Raw genomic sequence first — 15,735 nt, 5'->3', positions numbered from 1 at the left:
GTTATTGTGTGGTGTGTTCTATAATAACAGACATAAGTATATTGGATATATAAAATGTGGAAGAATAATAGTTTGATTTTTGACTGAAGGTTCTTTTGATATGATAATTGATAAGTGATATTTTGATAAGTCTCTTCTGGTTATATGCTATATTCAAGTGTCAGCAATATTGCTGAAAGAGTCCCGAACGTTTAAAGACATATTACTGATACTGGTCATGAAGTATACAGCAACTGTTTTATTATAAGAATATTACTAAGTTAGAGTTGTGTCTGATAATTTTTGACAATGAGAATTTATCGAGCTTTTAATATGAAAGTAAATAGTTTTAGTCAGCAAGAAAGAAGCTCAAATCAAAGATTTCTGAAAATATCTATAGAAAGACAAGAATATAGTTTTTGTTTTATTTTGTTCAGTATTATATATTAAACATAATTATTTTTTTAGATAGTTGTTTAAACTCTAGTGTAACAAATCACCTTGTAAAGCAAAACAGAAGATTTAAAAATCGTTCCCGATTAATACATTGATTGAAATCTCCTCAGACATAACTTAATACTAGGCATTGTACATCCAGATTTTAACTATGTTATTCAATTTTAGAGATAAAAGTAGTTAATTATATAGAGTTTGATCGGGAAATGTGGGATAATCGCATCGTAGTTTCAGGTACATTTGGGTCAGCTGAATAAAGGACAGCAGGCCCAACGACTACCTTGCTTCGTGTTTAGGGACCGACTTGTATTTGTTTTACTTATTAGTTGATCCAAGTTATTCAGTATACCTGAACTCTCTTAATACAGCTAAAATACTCTAATATATAATGTATTCGGCAAACTTTACTAATTTATTAGTCATTTAACTTATACCAAAATAATACACATAGAATTTATAAAAATAACATGTATATTTTAATATTTGTAAAGATGAGTTTACAAATTGAAATTGGCACCGATTTCCTGCACTATAGTTCAGCTAAATGATGGGAGATTCTTCAAGACATGTAGTGTGAAATAATTTTGTAATATTAGATTACCTTAATTCGTGAGACATAAATGTAAAATCAAAGTAAATGATCCTTATTCAAACAAATATATGCTACAATGGATGGTTGCGTTTAGTGTAGAGTCAGGTTTGATGTTGTTGTAAGGTGTTTAGATGAAATCACAAGGAATAATAATTCTGTTAAGACCATGTTCCAAACTGAATAAATATCATGTTACTAATTGAATTAACTTATTAACAACACACTCATCCAACCTGGTTAACATTAGATATTTGGAAGTTAATTTTTCCAGAGATCACTCGACTTTCAATAAAAATGTTAAAGTACAACTTTACAAATAATAGATGATGTTATTGCCATTTCTACCACAAAAAGACATGTAGTGTTATTTAGGTGAATGATACAAAATATGTTGAGCAAAGGAAATTTAGTGACTTGCTTGACCATGTTATGCTGGAACTGCATAAGTACCAAATGTTAAAATAAATCAGTATTAATACAAGGAGGTAAAAAACACAAGGTATGGTTATATACCACAGCCCTAACAAAGAAAGATGTTACTAACGAACTTAGTAACTTTAAAGTAACTACCTTTGAAGTTGACTGGAAACATATTATCAGAAATTAAGTTTGTCATTGATTGTAGGCATAAAGTAGTTGTTATGAATATGTTATGATTTAAAGTATGGCATTACTCCTGTCAACATGTGTCAACGAAGCCATTTTCAAACCCTAATGCGCATGTTACTGAGTTTCGTTAAAATGTAATTAAACCACTTTAATTTGTATGTATTTTAATGAAATTGTTATTATAAAGTACGTTACAACTTTTATATTATCTAAGTTTTACTCCTTTATTTTAGAAAGAAACGTTTAAAAGAGAAATTAAAACTTAAAGTTTTTGCTGCCACGTGATATTACAAGTGTAAACTTTAACAGATATAATACATAATACTGTAAGAATATAATAAAGATTGTGGGTATAGAATGGTAAGCTGAAGTATCAACTGTCTTTAATTAGCGTATGTAAAATTTTATAAAAATTTCTCGTTGGGGTTTTTCATTCTAATATTTCTAAGCTTAAGAAATGTAACCTAAGACTCATTTCTCGTATCGGTTTATTTAAAAATAAACAAGGCATAGCTATAAAAGCATTAAAGAAAGGTAGTTAAACATAATCACAGTAACTGGAAGATTAAACAAAGAGGTAATGTAGGTGTTCTAAAAGTTTATGTGTGTTTATCTATTTTACCTTTATATTTATATTTACATTACAGTTTGGTGCTTGTTGTTAAAGCCATGTTTTCTTACCAAGTTTACTCTTCACACTCTAATGGAATTTTTGCTTGAATGATACTTGAAAAACGTTTTACTATGCAATGTGTAACCTCGAACTTCTCGAAATATTTATCCTGAGTGCATATAGGTTTGCAGTAGGGTTACGAATTTCTTATTTCACTTCAGTTTCCTCTCGGCCCGGCATGGCCTAGCGCGCAAGCGCGTGCGACTCGTAATCCGAGGGTTGCGGGTTTGCGCCCGCGTCGCGCTAAACATGCTCGCCCTCCCAGTGGGGGTGTATAATGTGACGGTCAATCCCACTATTCGTTGGTAAAGAGTAGCCCAAGAGTTGGCGGTGGATGGTGATGACTAGCTGCCTTCCCTCTGGTCTTACACTGCTATTATTAGGGACGGCTAGCACAGATAGCCCTCGAGTAGCTTTGTGCGAAATTCCCAAAACAAACAAACAAACAAACAGTTTCCTCCAGAAGAAATTCATTTTCTCCGCTCTCGGGGTGAACATATGACGTCATAAATACAACACACGCAGATCTGATTTACTGGCGTCATATATATAAAAGAATAGTACTGTCTGTTATTTGGCCATGTAAATACTTCTGCACAGTTTGCATGGATCTTTTTCAAAAATCGGTATGGAAGTTCATTAGATCCATGAGGAAATACACAAGTTATCAATTTCGCATTTTGCTGTTTTTTTCCCCCTCATTACTTAACACCTGAGATGGATCTTCACTAAATTTGGCACGAAGGTTTGTTGCATCCATGAGGTTTGTTTGTTTGTTTTTGAATTTCGCGCAAAGCTACTCAAGGGCTATCTGCGCTAGCCGTCCCTAATTTAGCAGTGTAAGACTAGAGGAAAGGCAGCCAGGGATCACCACCCACCGCCAACTCTTGGGCTACTTTTACCAACGAATAGTGGAATTGAACGTCACATTATAACGTCCCCACGGCTGGGAGGGCGAGCACATTTGGCGCGATGCATCCATGAAGAGATACATTCAAATTTATGGTTTCATAATTTTATTTTTGCTATTTTATGGTGTTTTTTATTATGTGTAGAAATAAAAACTTTTCATATCCTGAGATAACCTTTCATTAATCATGAATTCACATAACTTCCATCCACGGTACAGGTACCCCAGCTAGTCAGAGTAAAGAATGTTCCTCCATAATTTCAGGAAAACAAATACTTGATGTTGATTTTTGCAGACATATGACAGAGACATAAAAACACTTACTGTGTGTTTTTAGATATTAATCTGAGTTTGTAATACAGGTTACAGTCACGTGGCTCCACTATCAAGAGGAAGGAGTTTTTTTGTATCGTGTGTGAGTCACTTGGTATTCCACTAACATTAATCTTGGTAACAGCTTACGTAAAACGCTTAATGATCCACGATACGTGGTTTCTCCACTTCTTAAACTACAATTTCGGGCATCTTTACCAATCGTTTAATATAAGGATGAAACACTTCGCTACTGCAGCAGTAAGAAGTAAACTATTAGAATGCCTTTTAATAATAATATATTATATATATTTATTGTGATGGTACATCACCTTCCTATATTAAGGTGATATATTGGTCTTTTGTGGCGGAACCAGGGGTAGCCAAATAGTTACAAAGTCAGCTTACTGATCAATGGAGCTCAGGTTCAAAACGTGACGCCGATAAACACGTTATATTTTATCCCGATAATGTCATAATGGTAATTTGTATGCAAATTGTCTTGTATGCGTCATAAAATATACTATTACAAGTAAAATTCAATGAAATAACTTTGATTTAATTACACACATTCAACCGACATTTGTAGTTTGCTGAAATCGCTGGTAAGCTGCAAAAATAGTAAGTGGTCAAGAAGTCTCCTTATTCCTTGTGGATATGTGACATCAAATATAGTAAGTGGTCAAGAAGTCTCCTTATTCCTTGTGGGTATGTGACATCAAATATAGTAAGTGGTCAAGAAGTCTCCTTATTCCTTGTGGATATGTGACATCAAATATCGCCTGAAAATTACATTAAAAAACATATCATCAAAATTATTAAAAAGAAAGAATTGTTGCGCCGAGAACTCTGAGATATTACCAGTTTATTGTTCTTTATTTATGATACACCATACACTGTGAACAGTAAAATATAATGTTAGACTTGTTCTCCACAGTACTTCAATTTGATTTAATTAGAGATACGGGTCGATTTTTTTCTACTTTCCTGGCAGCAATAATGACTCTGTTCTGTTTGATCCATGCTACTATATTTTCTTGTTTGGAGCCTGTCTGGGACTATTTGGACTTGATATATTACTTCTTCATTTCTTTCACAACAATTGTTCTTGGAGATTACATACCTGAAGATTGTCCAGACAACATATTTAAGCCGCTGTACAAAGTCTGTGTTACATGTAACTATTTTTATAGCACGTCTAACTCCCATAATACTAATTTTTATTTGCTGAGAAACACGATCTTCCTCCTGCGACAACTTACTTTTTTGTTGTATTTTCAAGAGTTTATTTTCACTAAACGTACAATGTTAGAAAAAATATTAATGAACGATCTAAAAAAATAATTTATTTTTGTATAGAAGCTGTATTTTGGTAAAAGATTATTTCACAGTCCAAACGAGTGTTTAGTGTAAACCATTTTTTTTTCACTAATTGTTAGTAAAATGAAAAGTGAAACAGTGCACTGACTTCACCACAAACATGACAGATTATACTCTGTTTTGAATCGTTTGTTTTAATTACGTAACACAATTGCTTCAGTAAATAACTTATTTAAACGAGCCTTGAAATTTCTTAAAATCAATAGAATAATTAACAAAAGAACATTTTTTGGAAGTTTTGCAAGTCATGAATTCTCAGGCAATGACGTAGAAAACTCAAAACAATTTCAGAGCAGCAGTCACTAAACTTACTATGTAGGTTTTATAATACTTGTTGACGTTTCTGAGTCTACTGTGTGTTCATTCTATGAAATGTCCTAAGAGTATTTCACAACATTTGATAAACTATCCTTGCAACATGCCAGTGATTGTGTTCTGCTTTTCAACTGGTGCCTACTATATTTCATGTATCTTAGGTTGAATGTCATGTAGATTTATACTGTATTATTTTTGTATAATATATTTCTCTGTACTTTTTTATCTTTCTTTAGGTTTATACAAAAGTTATTTGACCAGTTATATTTATTAGAATTGAAAAAAAAATACAGAAAAGTGTGTATCGCATATTACTTAACTATGATTTTAAATATCCGTCCGAAACTGCTCACTCAGATGAGCAGTGAACAATAGAGTATTCCATTTTTCACTCACTACTATTATCCGATATTAATGCACTTTAATGTTAACTGGAATCCCAAATCGTAATGTTTAAGATCAAACAAAGGCTTAAGAATACATTCATTTCGAGGAACATGTATTTAAATGTAGAAGTCATCATTCATAAACAAAAACCAATGAATAATATTTGCCAAAGATGACATAAGTAAAAATATCACTACATGGTAATAACCCCATTTGGAATACCAACAGAAATCTAAAATTCTAGTCAAACCCTAATACATATTTTATTCAGATATTATTTATCTTTAATTCTGCAGAACGTAAAACTCTTTCATTTTTCCCCACCAGTGGCACAGCAGCATGTTTGCGGACTCACATCTCTTAAAAACCTGGTTTCGGTACCCGTGTTAAACAGAGCACAGTTAGCCCATTGTGTGGTTTTGCTTAATTCCAAACAAACAAAAGACCTTTCAGTATTAAAATACACCTTGGTATGGTTTGATTATGTAGCTACATATCTTTACTGGTAGCTTTGTCCTCTCTGATACATGAATGAACTATAAAATATTGTATGGAAAACATTATTTCATTTGATATCTACAAACAACTTACAGGAATAAACCAACACAGCGCACTGAAATACATGATAATAAACATCCAAGCTGCTCAGTAATGACAAAGTATTCGTAGAAAATAATCAGGAAGCAGCATCTACTCAATATGTCTGAACGTGACTGGAAATTACATGAGGATTTAAAGATCGCAGGAGACTTTCTAATCACTCATCCGTCATTTATCCCTATCTTAATTTGTTCTTGGCTGAAAGGGCGAGCAACTTTGGTGTGACGAAATTCAAACCCGTGACCATCAGATTACATACAACTCGAGCACCTTAACCATCTGGCTGAGCTTTTCTAGGTGTTATGCAAGCGATGAACTGAAGTGTTATTTCAACAGAAGTAACAACATTATCTCGAATTATAACCCAAGAATAATGCATTACCAACTTCAACAAACTAGTCATTTTATTTTAGTTTATATTTTACAGAAAATAATAAAGGGGTTAAGTGTGTTATACCAAAACGATTTTAAATATGCAGATCAGAAAATCACGTAACAGTAAAATCCAATGTAAATTAGAGGTGGGACAGCATGTTAAGGATTACATTTTGTCATTGTTTAACTTTACGTAGATAGTGTATTGTTATCAATAACTAATTACTTTCAGAAAGAATATATACAGTGTTGCTTTCCAACGTAAAATGTTACACTCTTAACATACAGATGTTTTTCACATTAAAAACTCAGAACTTCCAAAATGAGAATGTGTCTTATACTTTATTATATTGTGAAACAAAGGAAAATGGATCAAGTTGCGACACAAGAACCATTCAGAAAAGGACTTACTATCAGTCGTGTTTGAGCTGTAGTAAGCACAGTTCGGTATTTTGTAACGGATTAAAATCCACAAACACAAAGTACAGTGGCAAAAAATCTTTTATGTGCACCTAGCAATACTGTGCAACACAATGAAGAAAGATATTCAGAAGTGAAACAAGTTACATCTATAAAAAGGTGCTTCCACTACATAGTTGTTCATTCATCGCATACCTCGAACAGCAGATAATGAAACAGTGAAGTGGTAAATGCAATACCGATAGATTTTAGTGACTTGGACTGTTGAAATGGTGCTGGGAAATCATCATGACTGGGTTTTGTTGCATGTACTTTGAGTCTTTATTTTAATATAACAATCAGTTTCTGAATTCAAAATCATTGTTTCAAAAACATCAAATCACACTGAGGTTATATGGACCAACGTGATGAAACGTTACAGCTGTCGCTACACAGAGAGTGTCAATCAGAAGTTAATTTTACAAGCAATATTTTGAATTCTATACTGAATTATCTATGTCTAATGACTTATAATATTAAACAAGCATGCAATATTTACAAGATAGAAGCTTAACTTTATGATTATTGAAATATATATCAATATCTTTAAAATTCTCTACCCTTCTACAAAATATGAATCATTTAAATTCAAATTTCTTGTATAAGAATTTGTATCACTAATATCATTTCAAGTCGCATCTCATTTACAGCTACTGTTTCAGTAGCAATATTTATAGTTAAGTAAAATATAGTGTTTTAGTAACATAACTGAAAAGCTGCATCATAGATGTGTGTATTGTTTCCGTAAAATCATTAGAGAGTTGCATCACAAGTTGCCTTAATCACCTAGCCATGCCGAGCCATTTTGAAAGGATGCAACAAGAGTCATCTGTTGTGAATTGGTCAGATGAATTATGTGGCGCCACTGATCACGTGTGGAAAAACTTTAAATATAAAGTTTTCAATATTCAAATTAACCACATTCCTTAGAGAAAGAAAGTTGGTTCACAAAGAGATTAAGTGATAAAATTAAAGAAAATCATCAAAATGTAAGAAATTTAAATTGATTTGTACGACAAGAGATTCATAAGATTCTAGGAGATAAAAATTGTGAACCAAGAAATTAGAACTTCGAAAAGAAAGTACAAGAAAAGACAAGCTGGAAATTAAAAATTGAACAGTAAGGGTTTCTTTAAGTACATTAAGGGTAAACAAAGTGAGAGAATGCAGATGGCGCCATTCAAGGATAAAAGAGAGAGGCTAGTGTATGATAATTATATGATGGCTGGGTTACTAAATTTTGTTTTTCTTCGATTTTAATTAACGAAGACTTAAGCAGCACTCCACGTTCTGAACAGTTGCTAAATAAACGAGTTTGAAAAAATTGCTACATTAATTTTGAACTAGTTAAAAAAAATTTAGAATATTAAAAAATGATAAGTCTCGTAAGCCAGATCACATTTATCCAATGGTTTTGAAGGAGTATAAATATTGGATATATGAGCCATTTCCAACTATTTCCTGTCAGTTATTAAGTAGTTGGTAGAAACCAAAGGATTAGAAGTTAGCTAAGGTAAATAGTCTTTTAAAGAGAGGTAATACAAATTGTCTCAGTAAATGTAGACCCATTTGTCTTTTATAGATTGGGGGAAAATATTAGTAAATTATGTTAAAACATGCTTTGCAAAGCCGTTTAACAAAATTCAGTATTGCATTGTATAGTACCCATGGCTCCACTGAGGAAAATCTTACGTTACAAATCTTTTGGTATTTTTTGAAAAGGTTACTGCTTACATAGATCAGAGTAAGGGTGTAGATTAGGTTTATATGGATTTGTCAAAAAGCATTTGCAAAGTTCCACATAAATGGCTGTGAAGAAACGTATCTCTGTTGGTGTGAGAGATAAGTATCTGGATAGAAGAGTGACCGGATGGAAGAGTTAGGTTGTTACAGATGGAGATTATTAAAGCTGGACTAATATTGTAACTAGGGTACCTAAGAGCTGGGTCTTAGGACTACCATAGTTACTGTATAAACTTTATTTGTTAACCTTCTTTCTTTAGCTCAGAGAGTAGAACTAATAAAGGGGACTGTATAACTGTTTTCATACAGTCGTTTCAGTTACAATGTAAAACATTTGATGTGTATATGATTTCAAAACCAATTAATTATTCAGGCAATTTTTCTTCCCTGAAATAAAATAAAAATTCTGATTTCCACAATATTAAATAGCGTCTAAACTGGTTTTGTCTTGATATCTAGTAAGGAATCTGACAGACCAAATAATTAATTTCAAATACAATAACAGCAACTTCTATACGAGGTTAATTTTAATAATTACATCGTTGCGACCTTTCACCATCATCATCAATTAAACATTGTAATTATTGTATTTTATAACCGTTACCTTAGTTTCTGCAGGATTATGCTATGATAATTGTCAGAATAATTTTGTTTTCTCTACAATGAATTAACTTGCAAATAATAATCCTTTCATCTTGAAATATATTAATAATGTAGATGTTTACTGAAGGGTTCTCTAATGTGTTTTGTTTGAATAGTAGACAAAAACAAAATCACGAGTAACAAATATTTTATTTCTCGCTTTTAAAGTTCATATGTCATGCTCTTACAGAGTCCATAATTCTTCTCGTGATTCATGACATGTGCACGTTTTACCAACGTCACGGCAGGACAAATTGCAATTTCAAGCGTCACTCATATGACATCATAGTAGAGTCTCCTGACTGAGTGACAAACAAGCAACACACAGTGGCGCAATTGGTAAAACAGGTTATCTCTCCAGGTGGTCTTGGTCCTTTGTTATTGTAATAACAATAAAAGAAACGCTGTTCTGGTACAAACAAGAGGGTGCTTACCTTCGCTGTTTTCGATCTTTCTCTGCCCTATGAAAATTCTGTATAATTTTCCAAGAGGTTCTATTAGCTTCACTACAAGTGATCCATCTGAGTGAAACTATAAATAAGTCGTCCACTCGTGTCATCGGATACAAGAATATAGCTACTGTAACTATATCTAGTCCTAGGTAGACTGGAGTGTGGTTTTATACATCTTGTGAAAGAAGTTAATATACAGAATGATGTTTCTATTTTATATTAACATGGGTGAAAAAACTTAAAACATTCAAGTACTGTCATGTCAAGTTTATGATACTAACAAACATAAAACACAGGTCATGGTTGTTTAAAGATATTTCACAAACATATATGATATACAAACTCCACACAATTTAAACTTTACTGTGAAATGAATATATTAAATTAAAAATCATCGATCATCCACAAGTGATGTCAAAACTACTGTATTTTTCACATCTGAAAAAAACACGCTTATTTGAAACAGATATTTACTAAAGTTAAACTTTATTAATTTATTCTAATATCTTCCACTAGCATCGGAGAGCAGTACATGAAATTCAGCATATGGGGTTGCGTATCTAAATGTCTAAAATTCAAGCCAAAGTGCAGCTAATTACAATCCGTAATTTCAGTTGTGTCTGCGTAATATAGATGACAATCAATTCCGACCCTAGGAGTTGAATAAGTTATCTTATTTCAGAGGGAGCTTCTGAGAGGTTGGCCAGTTGTTTAAAATTAGAAAGGATGAGATGATATTGACTTCTCATTGAGCTCTCGTGAGGACAGAATGCCCATCAATTGAAAATATCGGTATTAATCTATCAACAGAATTCCAGTAGAGTTTAGAAAATTTATGAATTACAATTGTTTCTTGCAATGTAATACATTACGTTCAGTATATGCTGTATGAAAATTCGGTATCCTACTTAAATCATTGGCCCGGCAAGGCCAAGCGTGTTAAGGCGTGCGAATCGTAATCTGAGGGTGGGGGGCTCGTATCCCCGTTACGCCAAACATGCTCGCCTTTTCAGCGATGGGGAAGTTATAATGTGAGGATCAATTTCACTATTCGTTGGTAAAAGTCATTGTTGGTCATTCGTTGTTGATGACTAGCTGCCTTCCCTCTATTCTTTCACTTCTAAATTGGAGAAGATTAGCATTGATATCCTTAGATGAAATAAAGAAAACAAACGGCCTTTCGAACGGCTAGCACAGATAGTCCTTGAGTAGCTTTGTGCGAAAATTCAAAACAAACTTAAATCATAAAAACCTGGTACTTACGAGTCGTGACGAACAAAGTCCGTCTGGTTGTCAGTATTTCCTTTTGTTCTTCTGAAGCACGTGGAAATCCTCAGCCTTTTAATAAAATTATGTGATTTTCTTGACCTGCACAGATTTTGCTGTCTTTCTTCTTTAGCAGGCAAATAAACATGTTCTCTGCTAGAAATGTCTTCTATAGCGTTCTTGGCAGATCTTCTAAATGCCTGGAGCCGTTTCTTCAGTGACTATCTGTGCTAGCCGTCCCTAATGTAGCAGTGTAAGACTAGAGGAAAGGCAGTTAGTGATAACCACCCACCGCAAACTCTTGGGCTACTCTTTTACCAACGAATAGTGGGATTGACTGTCACATTATAACGCTTCCACGGCTGAAAGGGCAAGCATGTCTGGCGCGACAGGGATGGGAACCCGCGACCCTCAGATTACGAGTTGCATGCCTTAACACGCTTGGCCATGCCGGGCCCTAATAAATAGTTTATACATGGATTGTATGATGTGTGGACGTATGGCCATAATATGTATTTATTATAGATTGTTTATGTTTAGTTGAGAAAACGGTTTGCATGTTTTATTCTTGTCGCAGATTCATGGTAAATCGGCCCGGTTTGGCCATGTGGTTAAGACACCCGAGTCGTAATCTGAAAATCGCGGGTTCGAATCTCCCTCACACCACAGAAGCTCGTTCTTTAAGCGGTGAGGGCGTTACAATTGGACGCTGAATCCCACTATTTGTTAGTGTAAGACTATTCAAAGAGTTCTTGATACTTTTTCAAAGCAACATTTAATGTCAGTATTAATCTGTCTTTGTTATTAATAAATAATGATGTGCCATTTCTACAGTCTACTGCTGGTGCAGCAGGAAGCACTCAGACCTACAACACCAAAAGAAGGTTCTCAAATCTACCCGGTGGACTCAACAGATAACCCGATGTGGCTTTGTTGTAAGAAAACACATTTTAGAGTTTAAGGTTGCTTCGGTAAGTATGAAAAACAGAACCACAGTTATTAAAATGTTAATATTATTTTTAGCGAAAATGAAATTTATGAATATAATTTACGTTAAATTCAAATTTACAGCTGACTTCATTTTGTGATAACCGGAAAGAAAATCCGTTAACAACTTAGTCCAACAAAACTTATAATGTAGGAATGGCCAGGTGGTGAGGGCGTTTGACCCTCTATTCATTAGTAAAATAGTAACCAAGAGTTTGACATATGGTATTTCCCATAATGTACTTATTAATGTTTATCTTAATATTTCGTTTGTGTTTATGGCAAAAATACGTAAATTTATTCTGAAACTTGATGCAACAAAAAGAGAAAAAGGAGGCTGATAAAACAAACAAACATGGTGACAAAACAATATAATAACACAGACAGCCTTAACGTCTATAATAAGTGAAGAGAGAACAGGCGTGGAAGTGTTCGAAGTACTGTCCATACAACACGAGATACTGGCGATGATTGTGAGAATAATAATAAAAACTTTTCTTAACAGACAGCTGTTAAAGCATCCGAAGTAATGTCTCCAAAACAAAAGCTGAAGAAATGGCACATTATACAAGAGAAAGTACAAAAATCAATTTCAAATCCTTCCTAAGTTTTAGACAAAGCCGCTCTTTATTTACAACTGTTAAATAGATACGGACAACTATCAGCAGTAGTTACCACTCTTAAGTAACTATTCTTAACTGAATAACGACACTGATTAAGGTAGTTAAAACACCCTACAGTTAAAAGCATGTAACGTGCTCAGCGATACATTGTGCCTCAAACATGGGACCATCAGTCAGTAATCCCCAACATTCGACATTAAACAACATCCAGCATTACTATCACGTGTAGTAATTTGTAAGACCCGGAGAAATTTTACGTAACTTGTGATCCTTTATGTCATGATGTAATTAGTGCAGGTGTTTTCTTGTTGTAATATTTTCTTCTAACTGAAATTCACAAAAATCTCATTGCATATACTGCTTACTTAGCATATTATAATAAAACATATTCTTTCCATTTATTCCAAGTTGCTTTGTGTCTCTGTTTAAGGAAATTCAAATTTGTAGTCAGCTTTTAATTACCGTCTCGTGTAAAACATACTTAAAAATAAACTAGCAAAAAACACTTCTGTTTCAGTAAAGTTTTAACGTTGGGAAGATTCCAAATGCATTTCTTGTTTATCTAGAGTTTACTCATTTAATTACTATAAAGACATATCTCTACAAAACAGATTATGTCCCTCAAATTTTTACGTGAAAAGATGAAAAGAATGAAAACCAAAGTATATCCCTATTCATAACTTACGTCCATGATTTTCCTTAACGTGTATCTACAAGGACAGTTAGTGATGTGTTGTGGTGCTCGCCCTCCCAGCCGTGCAGGCGTTATAATGTGACGGTCAATCCCACTATTCGTTGGTAAAAGAGTAGCTCAAGAGTTGGCGGTGGGTGGTGATGACTAGCTGCCTGCCCTCTGGTCTTACACTGCAAATTAGGGACGGCTAGCACAGATAGCCCTCGAGTAGCTTTGTGCGAAATTCCAAAAAACAAACAAAACGAACAAGCTTCTTAGTACTTGACTAAATTTCTGAAATTCTTTTCCAAACATTAACGTTGCTAAGATACTCTTATAGTATAATTTTATAGGTTGAATTCTACTAAGTAGATGTCCAATCACAGCCGTAGGTAACAATACATATATGTTATTCTTTTTATAATGAGTGTTTTCCTGCCAGACATTATAAGAAAAAAATTGGATAGATATTAACAAAGAGTTCGAATCTCCCCGTAACTTAACATTCTCTTTTATCCTTTCTAGTGTGTGTTCTTTCATCCATAAAGACGCTATAAAGTTCGGTAAATCCTATTTTAGCCACTCAAGAGTACAGGCGAAGTATTTTAAGCAGATAGACATGCCGGGCTGCTACGTACTTGTACTTGAGAAAACTTCTGACGAAGCAGTACGATATTTTTGTAGAATTTTTATATTGGATAAGTTGGAGACAATGAAAAGAATTGTAGATCATGGGAAATGGAAGCAGTATTCTGAGGGAGCATAACTTATTTATATGCAAGGGATATATCAGATGACAGAGACTTTCAGGAAGGTAGAAAGAGTGTTATTAGTATTAGAGTAAAAAATAATGAATTTAGTTGTAATGAGCCTATTATGTTGACAAACAAATTTCAGAATTTGGCTTCTGCACGTGAAATGTTGGAAAGAATGAAAATAAAAGGATCAGAGAAGTATGTGGAATTTGTGGGTGATTTATTGACAAGATGTATGGATAGAATAATCTGTGTAAATAAACTTATTAGTAGGTCACTAGGGTCAAATGTTAGGTTTAGGTAAACTGTAAGGATGAGTAGACTGACTGGACTTATATCGACTAGTTCAGAGGAGGAAGGGTGCTTTTTTGGAATGGGAGGTTTATTTTTAAATACTGTAGCAGCTGGCTTGTTTTCTAAGACTATTAAGTCAGCTATAAAGGAGGTTTTAAACTAAAACTATACAGTGATGAGGGCCAGAAAGAACTAAACACAAAGAATAAGAGGAAATGAAAAATGTTCCATGGGAAGTTAGTACAGAAGTAGTAGAAAAGGATGGACTTGATTGTTACTGTTGTAATGCTAGGAGTATAAGAGTAAAGAATATGGTATTGGAAATTAATTTGTAAAAATTAGTTTTCAAAGGAGGTGTTTCTAAATGTTGTCCATAAATTTACAGAAAAAATTTTCATTAGGAATTTAGAGTAATTCTTCTAAATTATAATTCTAAGTTGAAAATTGTAGACACTTTCAAAAGTTAGAGTTTACTAGGGATTGATTAAACATAACTGTTCTCATCTTTGTTCACAAATAATTGTGGACATCTTTTCACTTTCATCAAACTTTTTTGTTACTGTGTTATCTTAATGGATTACACTGACTATGTAATGAGTTTTAATTATTCTTCTTGGTTTTCCTTTGTCTTTAAAGAAACAATGTGTGAATGATGCTTTCACCGAAGCTGCACTTTTCCAGAATTTAAAGAGAGAAACATTTTTTCTTTTACAGAGCCTGGTGACCAGAGCCGGTTAAAGGTCACATCCATGCTTTCCTTCAAAAGTGACGTTATTTTAGAAATGGCCCTGACTAAAATGAGGATCTATATATAAGCATATCCAAACCTTTTTAACTACTTCAAAAGAATATTGATACTGTTTGTCTCTATACTGTTCCATTGTATACAATGTCTCATGCTATTGGTTCGTTTTGAGTGCTTCTTGAAGTAAATTTTGTTTTTGTGATCCCTTCACTGTTTCAGTGTTGGATTATAGTTGTATGTGAATAAAATTTAACATTCAACATTTTCATGGACTGAAATGTATTTCTGATAGATACTTCCTTTCACCCTTCCTTTAGTGTATCATTTCTTGCTTTCACAATGATGGTTGAATACAGAGGGAGTGAACTGTGCTATTAATGAGTCACACTTCGTATAGTGGAGGATTTTCATGTACTTATTAGTATGTAGCAATGTCATGTATAAACATGAGCTTAGATGAAAGTCTTGAAGATAGTGGGAAGTATAAAGAGGACAGCACCGAATGAGA

General features: G+C 33.5%; 1 long non-coding RNA gene across 1 annotated transcript; it reads left to right on the top strand.

Moving 5' to 3' along the window:
* The first annotated feature begins 13,890 nt into the window (after positions 1 to 13,890).
* Positions 13,891 to 15,491, top strand: LOC143222338 (uncharacterized). The gene is made up of 2 exons (XR_013012171.1): positions 13,891 to 14,247; positions 15,197 to 15,491. It is a non-coding gene; the product is annotated as an uncharacterized LOC143222338 (long non-coding RNA).
* The last annotated feature ends 244 nt before the right edge of the window (positions 15,492 to 15,735 follow it).

This window comes from Tachypleus tridentatus, chromosome 8 (assembly GCF_004210375.1).
Source record: "Tachypleus tridentatus isolate NWPU-2018 chromosome 8, ASM421037v1, whole genome shotgun sequence".
NCBI classification, from domain to species: domain Eukaryota; kingdom Metazoa; phylum Arthropoda; class Merostomata; order Xiphosura; family Limulidae; genus Tachypleus; species Tachypleus tridentatus.
Note: the sequence above shows the minus strand (reverse complement) of the source record. Positions and strands in the feature narration are given on the sequence as shown.